Source organism: Lycium barbarum, chromosome 6, assembly GCF_019175385.1.
Source record: "Lycium barbarum isolate Lr01 chromosome 6, ASM1917538v2, whole genome shotgun sequence".
NCBI lineage: Eukaryota > Viridiplantae > Streptophyta > Magnoliopsida > Solanales > Solanaceae > Lycium > Lycium barbarum.
This window is the reverse complement of record NC_083342.1, coordinates 4,629,788-4,642,326: the sequence shown is the minus strand read 5'-3', so window position 1 is coordinate 4,642,326 and position 12,539 is coordinate 4,629,788.

Genomic DNA, 12,539 nt, shown 5'->3' with positions numbered 1-12,539 from the left:
CCAACAGTTGTAGAGGAAAGTGAGTCCCAGAATGCGGCTCAATCTCAGTCCTCCCAATCAGTACCTATTTCTGAGGAGCATGAGGGAGCCTCAGCCCCAACTCCAGCACCTCCGGCTCTTCCACTGGAAGCTTCAGGCCAAGATGTAAATGAGGCCATTCATTTGCTTACTCAATTGGTTGCTGCCCAGACTCAGCGGCAAAGTGCAAGGCAAGGTGATAGGACTGTTAGTGCAAGGGCCCGTGATTTCATTAGCTTGAACGCTCCAGAATTCTTTGGATCAAAGCCGGATGAGAACCCTCAGAATTTTATTGATGGGATGTTGAGGACGCTTCGGTTGATACATGCTTCGGACACCGAATCAGTGGAGTTAGCGTCCTATAGATTGGGGATGTTGCGGCTCATTGGTACACGGTTTGGATGGCTTCACGGGGAGCCAATGCGCCTCCCCCGGTATGGCAAGAATTTGTAGATGTCTTCCTCCGACATTATTTGCCTCCAGAAGTTTGGCGAGCTAGAGGCGATAAGTTCTTGAATTTGAGGCAAGGAAGCATGAGTGCTTTAGAGTATAGTCTCCGCTTCAATTCTTTGGCCAGGTATTCTTCAGCCATGGTAGCGCATATGGGTGACCGAGTGCACCGATTTGTGAAAGGACTAAGGCCACATTTGATGGATAGGTGCTTGACTGCGTCCCTTCAGGACAATATGGATATTTCACACATTCAAGCCCATCCTCAAAATTTAGAAGAAAGCCTACAACAACAAAGAAGTGAATGTGAGCATGATAGGGGACATAGCAAGAGGGCTAGATCTTCGGGTCCGATGAGTGAGTTTAGAGGCGGGCACAGACAGTAGTTTTCGAGGCATTCAGGCCATTCTATGACTAGTGCGCCTCCACGGTTTTCAGGCCAGAGATTTGATAGATCTACTCATTCCGAGCAGAGTCAGAGTTTTTCCGGTTCGCAGTTCAGAGGAGATTCGAGTCAGGAGAGGCCACCTGTACCACGATGTTCCCAGTGTGGGAAGTTACATTGGGGTCAGTGCCGATTGGGTTCAGAGGTTTGCTATTCATGTGGTCGACCAGGCCATATTATGCGTGATTGCCCCTCCGTTGGTGGTAGAGGTAGGACCCAGCCTTCAGGGTCGGTAGCCGAATCTTCATCATCTATACGCCCTATGGGGTCAGGTTCACATGCGCCAGTCGGCCATAGTAGAGGCAGAGGGAGAGTCCCTAGTTCTAGCGGTCCACAGCACCGTATTTATGCTTTGGCTAGACGCCAAGATCTTGAGTCTTCTCCTGATGTGGTCACAGGTATATTATCGGTATTTTCTCCTGATGTGGTCACATTGTCATATGTTTCTCCATGTATTGCGGGTCGGTTTAGAGTCAAACCGGAGTCGATCGAACCTTTTGAGGTATCTACACCTGTTGGGGAATCGGTAATAGCTAGCCGAGTATATAGAAACTGTATAGTTATGATTTGTGACCGTCGTACTATGATTGACTTGCATGAGTTAAAAATGGTGTATTTTGATGTTATTATGGGCATGGATTGGTTGACTTCTTGCTATGCCAATGTTGATTGTAGAATGAAAATGGTTCGTTTCCAATTTCCGGGAGAACCAGTTTTAGAATGGAAAGGGAATACTGCGTCACCAAAAGGTAGGTTTATTTCATATCTAAAGGTAAGGAAAATGATCACGAAAGGATGCATTTATCATCTAGTTCGGTTTCAAGATGTAGAAGCTGAACCGCCGACTCTTCAGTCAGTTCCCGTAGTGAATGAGTTTCCGGATGTATTCCCGGAAGAGCTTCCAGGCCTACCTCCCGAGCGGGAGATCGATTTTGCTATTGATGTGTTACCAGACACCAAGCCTATATCTATTCCTCCTTATAGAATGGCTCCCGCAGAATTGAAATAGTTGAAGGAGCAATTGAAAGACTTGCTTGAGAAAGACTTTATTAGGCCTAGTTCATCCCCGTGGGGAGCACCCGTATTGTTTGTCCGAAAGAAAGATGGCTCCTTGAGAATGTGCATTGACTATCGGCAATTGAATAAGGTGACGATTAAGAAAAAATATCCTCTTTCGAGGATTGATGACTTATTTGACCAATTACCAGGTGCCAAATGGTTTTCAAAGATAGATTTGAGGTCCGGGTATCATCAAGTGAGAGTTAGGGAGAAAGATATCCCTAAGACAGCCTTCAGAACAAGATATGGCCATTTTGAGTTCCGGGTGATGTCATTTGGACTAACTAATGCACCGACAGTATTTATGGATTTGATGAACAATGTGTTCAGGCCCTTCTTAGATTTATTTGTGGTTGTATTCATCGATGACATCTTGGTGTATTCTAGATTAGAGGCAGAACATGCGGATCATTTGCGTACTGTCCTTAGAGTTCTTCAAACTCGAGAGTTGTTTGCAAAAATTTCTAAGTGTGAGTTTTGGTTGAACTCAGTGACATTTCTGGGGCACATTGTGGCAGCCGATGGTATTCGGGTAGATAGCCAAAATATTAAGGTCGTGAAGACTTGGCCAAGGCCCACAATTCCTACGGAGGTTCGTAGCTTTCTAGGCTTAGCAGGTTACTACAAGAGATTTGTTGAAGGTTTTTCTTCTGTTTCTGCACCACTCACAAAGCTAACCTAGAAATCAGCTAAGTTTCAATGGACAAATGCTTGTGAACATAGTTTCCAAGAGTTAAAAGATAGATAGACTTCTGCCCCCGTCCTGACACTTCCAGAGGGATTGAAATGTTATGTTGTTTATTGCGATGCTTCAGGCATTGGGCTAGGCTGTGTGTTGATGCAACATGGTAAGGTGATTGCGTATGCTTCAAGGCAATTACGAAACATGAGAAAAATTATCCAACCCATGATCTAGAATTGGCTGCAGTGATTCATGCATTAAAGATGTGGACACATTATTTATATGGTGTCCATGTGGATATTTATACAAATCATAAGAGCCTTCAGTATATCTTCAAGCAAAAAGAGTTGAATTTGCGGCAACGACGATGGTTGGAATTGCTAAAAGATTATGATGTTGATATCATATATCACCCTGGAAAGGCAAATGTTATGGCTGATGCTCTTAGCCACAGATCTATGGGAATTTTGTGTGATGTACGACCAGAGAAAAGAGAAATGGCTCGTGAGCTCCAGCAGTTAGCTAGTCTAGGAATTCGAGTAGTGGACTCAGGTAGCAGGGAACTACCATTCAGGAATCAGCAGTCTCATCACTAGTAGTGGAAGTGAAGGAGCGACAATACGAAGATCCCATGCTGCTGCATTACAGAGATACACTCACTCAGAAGGAGAAGTCATCATTTGAGATTGTAGGAGACGGAGTTCTCCGATGCCGAGGCAGATTATGTGTTCCTGATGTGGAAAGTTTATGCCACCAAATATTGAGAGAAGCTCATTGTTCCCGTTATTCTGTCCACCCCGGAGCAACGAAAATGTACCATGATCTTAAATCTATATATTGGTGGAATAGGATGAAGAAAGATATAGCGAAATTCGTAGCTCAATGTCCCAACTGTCAACAAGTGAAAATCGAGCACCAAAAGTCGGGCGGATTGTTGCAAGCTATAAAAAATCCAACTCGGAAGTGGGAAGTAGTTAACATGGACTTCATTACAGGCTTACCCCGTTCTCGACGTAAGTATGACTCTATATGGGTGATTGTGGATAGGCTCACAAAGTCAGCTCATTTCTTACCAGTCAGAACGACATATATGGCAGAAGATTATACAAAGCTTTATGTTAAAGCGATAGTGCGACTTCACGGTGTTTCGGTATCTATTATCTCAGTTAGAGGAACTGAGTTTACAGCTAATTTTTGGAAGTCCTTCCAAGAGGGTTTGGGGACTCAAGTGAGCCTTAGCACGACATTTCACCCGCAGACTGATGGACAAGCTGAACGTACCATACAGACTCTTGAGGATATGTTACGGGCATGTATGATAGATTTTGGAGGTAATTGGGATGATCACTTACCACTCATTGAATTTGCTTATAAGAATAGTTATCATTCTAGCATCCAAATGGCACCGTATGAGGCTTTATATGGGCGAAGGTGTAGATCCCCAATTGGGTGGTTCGAGGTAGGAGAGACTAAATTGACTGGGCCAGACTTGGTCCAGCAAGCCATAGTCGTCAAAAGTCCTATGCGGATAATCGTCGAAGGGACTTAGAGTTCCAAGTGAAAGATTGGGTATTATTAAAAGTGTCACCAATGAAGGGTGTAATGAGATTTGGCAAAAAGGGGAAGCTCAGTCCCCGATACATTGGGCCTTATGAGATTGTGCGCAAAGTAGGCAAAGTGGCCTATGAGTTAGATCTACCTCCTGATTTAGAGTCAGTTCACCCAGTTTTCCATGTCTCGATGCTTCGTAAATATGTCGGAGATTGTTGACACCCAATTTTGTCCCGCCTCTCTTCCAAAATACCTATTTACGCCTCTAATATTTTTAGAAAAATTAAAATATATATAGTTATTTTTTATTGAATTATCAGTCTCTAATCAGTACCGGCACTTCATTATTCTATTACCGTTATTATTATTATTATTATTATTATTATTATTATTATTATTATTATTATTATTATTATTATTATTATTATTATTATTATTATTATCATAATTCATAATTTTTTATTATTTCAGTATTTTTACCAGCTTACGCACACGCATAACATTTATCTTTGCATAATTAAACAATAGTATTTATTCCAGTGCGAATTGTCGGAATATTATTGCACGGCTAGTACAACGCCACTTTTATCCGAGCATTGAAGATTGCATATTTTTGTATTGAGAAATATTTAACACAAGTTATTTAGACAGGTCTTTTATTTAAATTTAGAAGCCAAACTATTCTTTGCACTCGGTCCGTATTTTGACTTACCGGACCCCAAATCAAAGTCCGATCAACCCCTAATATTTTTTGGACTAGTCCATATCTCTTATCTCAATTTTTAGAATAATTCGTGTTTTAATTTATTAGCCTATTCTCTTAATACCCGGTCTAAAATCGACCCGGTCCACAAATAGATCGGGTCCGACCCAATTTTTCGTCAAAATAAGGGAAACCCTTTTCCCTTCATTTTTTTTTCTCTTCCGCCGCAGCTCAAACCCTTCCCCTTTCCCTTTTTCTCGTTCGCCTCCTCTCCTCCCCTCCTCGTCCATCACCGCCTCCAACCTCCGCACCACCACCTCCACCTTCCACTCCGTCGCACCATCTTCCTCACCCCACTGCTTCATCGTCCACACCCATACCCCCACTTCACCACGTGATCCCCACTTCACCACCGACATCCCACTCGCCTCCGACACCTCTGTCACACCCATCACTCCACTACACCACGCGTCTGACACACCCATACCACTGTCACCACACCACGCTCATCTCTCTAAAAAACGAAAAAAACCTAACGAATCACGCTATAAAATAGATTCTATGGATTCTGTTTCAGGGGGCTTTTTTTTGGACAAGAAAACGAATTCTGAAAATCCCCAAAAAATCGCTATTTTTCGACAGGCTTTCGAGTCACAAGTAAACTTCCCCCACAGACGACATTAGTTTACTTTTAGTATTATCCAATATCGAGTCAAAATCCACATCGTTTGCTCTGTTTTGCCTTTGACATCTATTCGGATTCAGGGTATACAAATCGTGATTCATAGTGTTTTGCGGTAGATTTGAAGTCTCGAGTGTAGATTCGAGACCAGACGCCTCAATTTGCTGCACCCACAACAGGAACATCGCATACGAGTCCGAGAGACTCGTTCTTCCTCCGCATTCGGTTTGGGCTAAAAGCCCAATGTGATCTCTCTCTATCCAGCCCTATCTGCAGCAAAGAAAATATGAATTATGGGCCAAGCCCAATAGATGCGGACAACCCACAGCATGTTTTAAAAAATGGGCTGAGCCCACTCCCGTCAGCAGTCCAGATTACAGCAGTTTTAAAAATGGGTTGAGCCCATTTAACTTATTTACTCCTCTATTTTATCTTTTTGCATTTTTATTTGTATTATGCAATTAACTCTTTGTTTGTTATATTAATTTAGATAAACCTTAGCAGAATTAGCAAGTTAGTTGAATGGGACGGGTGGGTTAAACCAAGCATCTAAATATTTCATCTTGAGAAATGTCACTAATATGCAAACATGACCAGCATTTTTTTATTTTTTTTTTAGCTCTCCAAGTTTGAATCAACCATGCATTTTTAAAATTAAGCATAGTTAATAAAGAGTAATGGAAAAGAGAAAGAAAACTCCATCTTTTCTAAACTGCAAAATCAATTCGTTTCAAGTGTTAAAACGTTGCAACCCGCATTTCTTCTGTTTATACGCAAATTATTATATTTTGCAAATTTCATTTTTTTATAACACTTTTTAAAGCCATAGCAATATTTATAAGATTATCTTTTAAAAAAAAATAGCATTATCATATTTTTGAAAACATTAATAATATTCGTAAGTTTATTTCAAATAACCTTATTATTTAAAATTTTAGAGATATTTACAAATCTTATTTTAGTAGCTTATATTTTAAACGTTAGCCCTATAGCGAACCAATTTCTTAAAAATTCAAATGCCACATTTACATCTTTAATTTCAATTAATTAACCTAAGTTTGGTCGGATAACCGTGAGTTAACGGATCCTAAAGGATGCCTAACCCCTTCCCTTTAGGATAATATAGAGCCCTTACCTAGAATCATACTGGTTAAGCAGATTATTAATTGAGGTTTAGTTTTAACTTTACCTTAGTTAACATTTAGGTGTCCTAATTCACCGTTAAATTAATTAGGTGGCGACTCCTTAAATAAAATAAACAGGAATCACCAATATGTCATACTCCTTAAATCGACCCGGTTAAAATGGGGTGTGACAGCTTGGCGACTTCGCTGGGGAACTTAGGCTCTAACCATAACAACTTAGGTTAATAAATAATTTGTGCGATATTTTGTTTGTTTTGCTTTATTTTGCCTATATTGTTGCTTTATATGCTTTTGAATGTTTTTATTTTATTCCTTATGTAAATTTTCTATGTAATATGTATGTTATTGCTTTCCTTAAATTGGCATTCCGTTCATATTTCCTCCACTCCTGGAAAATTCACACATATTCACACACTTAAAGCGGTTTCGCAGTTTGCGCCCGTGCACTACTAAATTACCTCTTTAGTTGGATTGGTCTTGTGGATTTAATCGATCGGCGGTGCAGTCGACGGCCACGGACTTTCCACTTCCAAGTTGTCCGTTTGGGGGAGCCTTGTGTCATAGGAAAACCATTCTTAGTCTACCTAGGTAGAGCGAAAACTAAAACCTTGTAAGGACATGCATCATTTTAAACCTAGGAGGCTTAATACCCTTGGTGTATTAAGTTCATTAGTCAACCTTACCAAATGTCCAAATGAGTCTATGACTCTAAGTGGCACTATTCACTAGTTATATGCATTATTTGAAGGACAAATATGTGGAATATGTGGACCTAGTACTCTATAGATAAATATTTCAGGAAAAACTGACATTTTGTTGCAGGTTGTCGTGAAACATTCAATTAATGCCGGAGTGTTGAAAACAACTAAAGGAAATCAGTGGAGATGAAGTATTAGATATCTTAGATTAACTTTGAATTGTATTATTAATTGACATGTAATAAATTTTATTATTCTTGTAAATTAGTTTTAGGAAGAGTTATGGAATGATACATAAAAAACATGTTTGCCCTTCAAATGTTCGTTAGGCCTACCTCTGGCATAAAGAGGTCCCTTGCATTATAGAATGCGATGTATTATGTGCAATAATGTGTTTATGTGCAATAACATGTCCTTACCGTATACTGACTCGTTTTTTTTTTCTTTCTTATTTTATCTTTTTTCTTTCAAACTTATTTTTTAAAACGAAGAAGGTTGACTTGTGCTAAAGGGGAACTGGCGGAGCATCCATATTTCACACGGTCTAGAGCCAAGAAATCAGACTCTGACTCATCACTAATCACCTGGTTAACTAAAAAGACTCGTTCTAAAATGGAGCAAAGTTTGATCAATGCAACCACTTCATCTGAGTCATCTCTTAGTTTACCGATCACAAGTGATCCCACATCCTCTAATGAACCAGAAACACATTTGGTGATCATTGCTCATCTGGAGCGACGAGTTGCTGAATTAAGTCACATGGTACTTCAAAATCGGTCATTTTCTCAAACTCCGCCACATATGACTCCATCTCACGGGGTTCGTCAGACTTTGCCTATGCCACCTCCATTCCCAAATTTGGACGAATTTAACCAAGCAAATTATTTTACCACCTCTCAGCCGGTTCGTTCCGAACCCCTCACTCAAAATGCTCCCCTTTTATTTACAACCACCTCTTCAAAAACTCAGTTCATACCGCCGGCACATGATGTTACCAATACACATCAAGTTCCGCCAGTGTATACTTATACCACAGCTCCACCCATGACACAGATTCAAGGGCAATGTCGCACAGATGTTGATCATTATGTCGAAGTTGAAAATGAAGCACGGTCAGTTAATGATGAAATGATAAATAGAAAGCTCAAAAGTTCGGAGGATGCCATGAGAAGTTTGCGTGGACTGGGTAGTAATCAAAGCGTGAGATATGAAGAATTATGTGCATTCCCCGAGGTAGAATTGCCAACAGGTTACAAGATTCCAAAATTTGAGAAGTTTGATGGGTCAGGAAATCCTTTCTTTCATTTGAAAGTCTATTGTGAAAAGTTGATTGGTGTGGGGAAGAATGAAGGGATAAGAGTCAAACTATTCAATCAAAGTTTGAGTGGAAAAGCCTTGGAGTGGTATTCCAAGCAAGATACAACCAAATGGCGTACTTGGGATGACTTGGCGAATGCTTTTGTGGATCATTATAAATTTCATGTCGAGATCGCTCCTGACAGAATCTCGATTACAAAATTAAAGAAGAGGTCAATCGAATCATTTCGAGAATATGCTATACGGTGGAGGGAAGAAGCATCTAGAGTACACCCACCCATGGAGGAGACAGAAATGGTTACTTTCTTCATTCAAGCACTAGAACCGGAATACTATGAACGTTTGGTGACAATGGGCGGAAAAACTTTTGCAGAGGTGATCAAAGCCGGGGACATGATCGAAGATGGCATTAAGACAGGGAGAATAACAAGTCTTGTGGCTTTACAATCTACTAGTAGGGCCATACAAACTGGTACTCTCGGAAACGAAAAGAAAAAAGAAAAAGAAGCAGCATCGGTAATAGCTTTGGGAAACACATCATACCACCATCAACGACCCCCGCGATACCAGCCTAACGCTCACCACTCACAATATTTCCAATATTCTCCACATCCCTACGACCAAGCTTTGTCATCTTACCAACCTCAATCACCACAAATATCCTACCCTGTTTACAACACACAACCAACATATCGAGCTCCACGACCACCAACATATCCAGCTCCACCATCACAAACTCATCATCCAAACAATGCATCCGCACCTCGCCCAAATAAACCGTTTCGCAATTTCACACCATTAGGAGAGCCACTGAGCGTTGTTTTTGAAAGGCTGCAAGCTTCAGGCTTAGTATATCCTGTGGAAGGTAGAATTCTAGATACATTACCCAGAAGCTTTGATCCCACTAAAACATGTGCATATCATTCGGGGGTAAAAGGCCATTCCACTGATCGTTGTTACGCATTGAAGCATAAGGTTGAGGATCTTATTGAAGCAAAACAGATCACGGTCAAACCACCAACACCAAATGTGGTTAACAATCCACTCCCAACCCATGATGGGGCCACGATAAATATGATTGGAACAGATGAAAATGTTGATACCCAGCCGAATTTATAGTGCCTGTGGATCGTGTGGAGGATAATGATCTTGTAGCCGTTGCTTTTCCGGCTGTAGTGATAAGGGGTTGTGTGCCTGTCGAGATATTAGGAGCTTCATCAACGCCTGTGGAAGTAGTTCAAGCACCAAATCAGTTACCAGTGCTCAATACAAAAGCCGTACCATGGAATTATCAATAAACTGTGATGGAATGTCGAGGAAAGGACGCGATCACTGACAAGGTTAAGACATCAGGAATGACAAGGTCTGGAAGATGCTATTCTCCAGAAGAGCTAGTTAGATTGGGGCAAGTTAAGGAAACCAACGTACCTCCCAAAAGGGTCGTGACTGAATTCGAAGCAGAAGAATTTCTGAGGAAAATTAAAGCTAGTGAGTACTCGGTCGTGGATCAGTTGAAAAAGACCAATGCTCAAATTCCTATTCTCTCTTTGCTTTTGAGTTCGGATATGCACAGAAATGCACTGTTGAAGATCTTGAATGAAGCATATGTCCCAAGCGAAACAACTAGTGAGGCGTTAGCTGGGATGATTGAGCGCGTACTTGACAGCCATCGAATCAGTTTCGATAATGACGAACTGCTGCCAGAAGGATGCATGCATAACAAAGCGCTCTATATAACTGTCAAGTGTCGTAACATGTTTGTGGCTAAAGTATTGATTGATGGGGGGTATGGACTCAACATCTGTCCATTAACAAGTCTGAAGAAGATCGGATATAATGTTAGTGAGCTCAAGACCAGTGATATGAATATTCGAGCATTTGATGGGGCTCAAAGGCGCCCTATTGGGGAAATAGAGTTGAAAGTGTTGATTGGCCCTGTTGAATTCATTATGGATTTTCAAGTACTTGATATTTCCACGACATACAACATGCTGTTAGGTAGGCCGTGGATCCATCTGGCTGGGGCTGTACCATCTACTTTGCACCAAACTGTCAAATTCGAGTGGGATCAACAACAAATATGTATACATGGAGAAGGGGACACGTCTTTCTATCTAGAGCAATCCATCCCATTCATCGAGGCAGAATGAGGGTTCGATGGAGCAACTTACCATGTTTTGGAGGTTGTGAATGTCACTAAAGTGGGTGAAATGTGTCAAACTCAAGAGTTCAAAAGATCATGCGCCGCAATTATGGTTGCAAAAGAAATGCTGAGAAATGGGTACCAACCTGGCTTTGGGCTAGGGAAAACACTAAATGGGCGGGTTGAGCCAGTCGTTCTCCCTACGCAACAGTTTACATTCGGTTTGGGATATGAGCCAACTGAGGAAGAAGTGAAGAAAGCACGAAAGAATAAAAGGAAAGAGATTACATTGCCAAAACCCATTCCTACCATTGATCAAACTTTCTCAAAACCTTCAGATCTGATTGTTGAAGTTGCCTATGATGATATCGTGGAGGGAGTCAAGAACCTGTTCGTGGAAAATGAAGATGATCATGCGGTGATAATCAAAGACTTTGCTGAAATATTGACTTTATAGGCTGCTGAGCCAGGACCGGATTTGCAAAATTGGACTTCTATCTTAGCCCCGGTTCGCCGGGAGTTTCAGTATTTTAAGTTTAAATTTCCTTTTGTAGTAGGCCGGAGGCATCAACTAGAACATTTAGTTCCTTTTGTCATGTTGCCTCTATGTTTTGTTACGGCCTTTTTAAATTAAGATTCTGTCATTTTGTTTGTAACGAACTACGTTTGGCCTGACTTCCTGTTGGATACGTAGGCAGCCCACATCGGGTTCGGCCACTCTTTTCAAATCATTTCAGTATCTTTGTTTGTGGGTGGAACTACGTTTGGCCTGACTTCCCGTTGGATACGTAGGCAGCCCACATCGGGTTCGGCCACTTTTTCAAAATATTTCAGTGTTTTTGTTGTATGAGTCGAACTACGTGTGGCCTGATTTCATTTTGGATACGTAGGCAACCCATATCGGGTTCGGCCCCCTTTATTAAAAAAAAAACAAAAAAAAAAACTCAAAAGTCTTTATTTTTATCACGAACTACGTCTGGCCTGATTCCTTTGGGATACGTAGGCAACCCGAGGCGGGTTCGGCCCTTCTATCTTAAAATTTTTATCTTCAGTTTGTCCAAACATTTTGGTTCCTATAAAATACATAAGGATTTTTATACAAGACTTGGTCTTCCCACCGTTTAAATTCATGTGTTTTAGTATCTTGAAACTGGGACAAATTTTTGAAATCGGTCAAATCACTATAAAAAAAAATTTCATTACAACTTTCTCACTTTTCGATCGTTTAGAACCAAGCGTTTCCAGGACTTGAAACTGGGACAAATTTCGAAGTCGGTCAAATCACTTTCGAAAACTTTCATTATAAGTTCTTATTTTTCAATTGTCCAGAATCAAGCATCTCTAAGACTGAAACTGGGACAAATTTTTAGAAGTAGCATAAAAGTGGTCTTAAACAAAAGTCCATCCATATTTCTAAAATGTGAATAAATTCAAAAATCGAGTCTTCTTAATCATGTTACATATTAGAGCCACTAAGTATTTCCTTTCAAAGTCATCCAAATCTCATTACTTTTATTTTCAAAATACATTTTTTTTTATAACTGAAACTCCCCGGCAAAGCAAGATATGTGGTGAGACATCGAAGAACGTGGACGCGACCGAGACAAAAGTCAATTCAAGGGCCAAGTTCCCCGACATGCACAAGT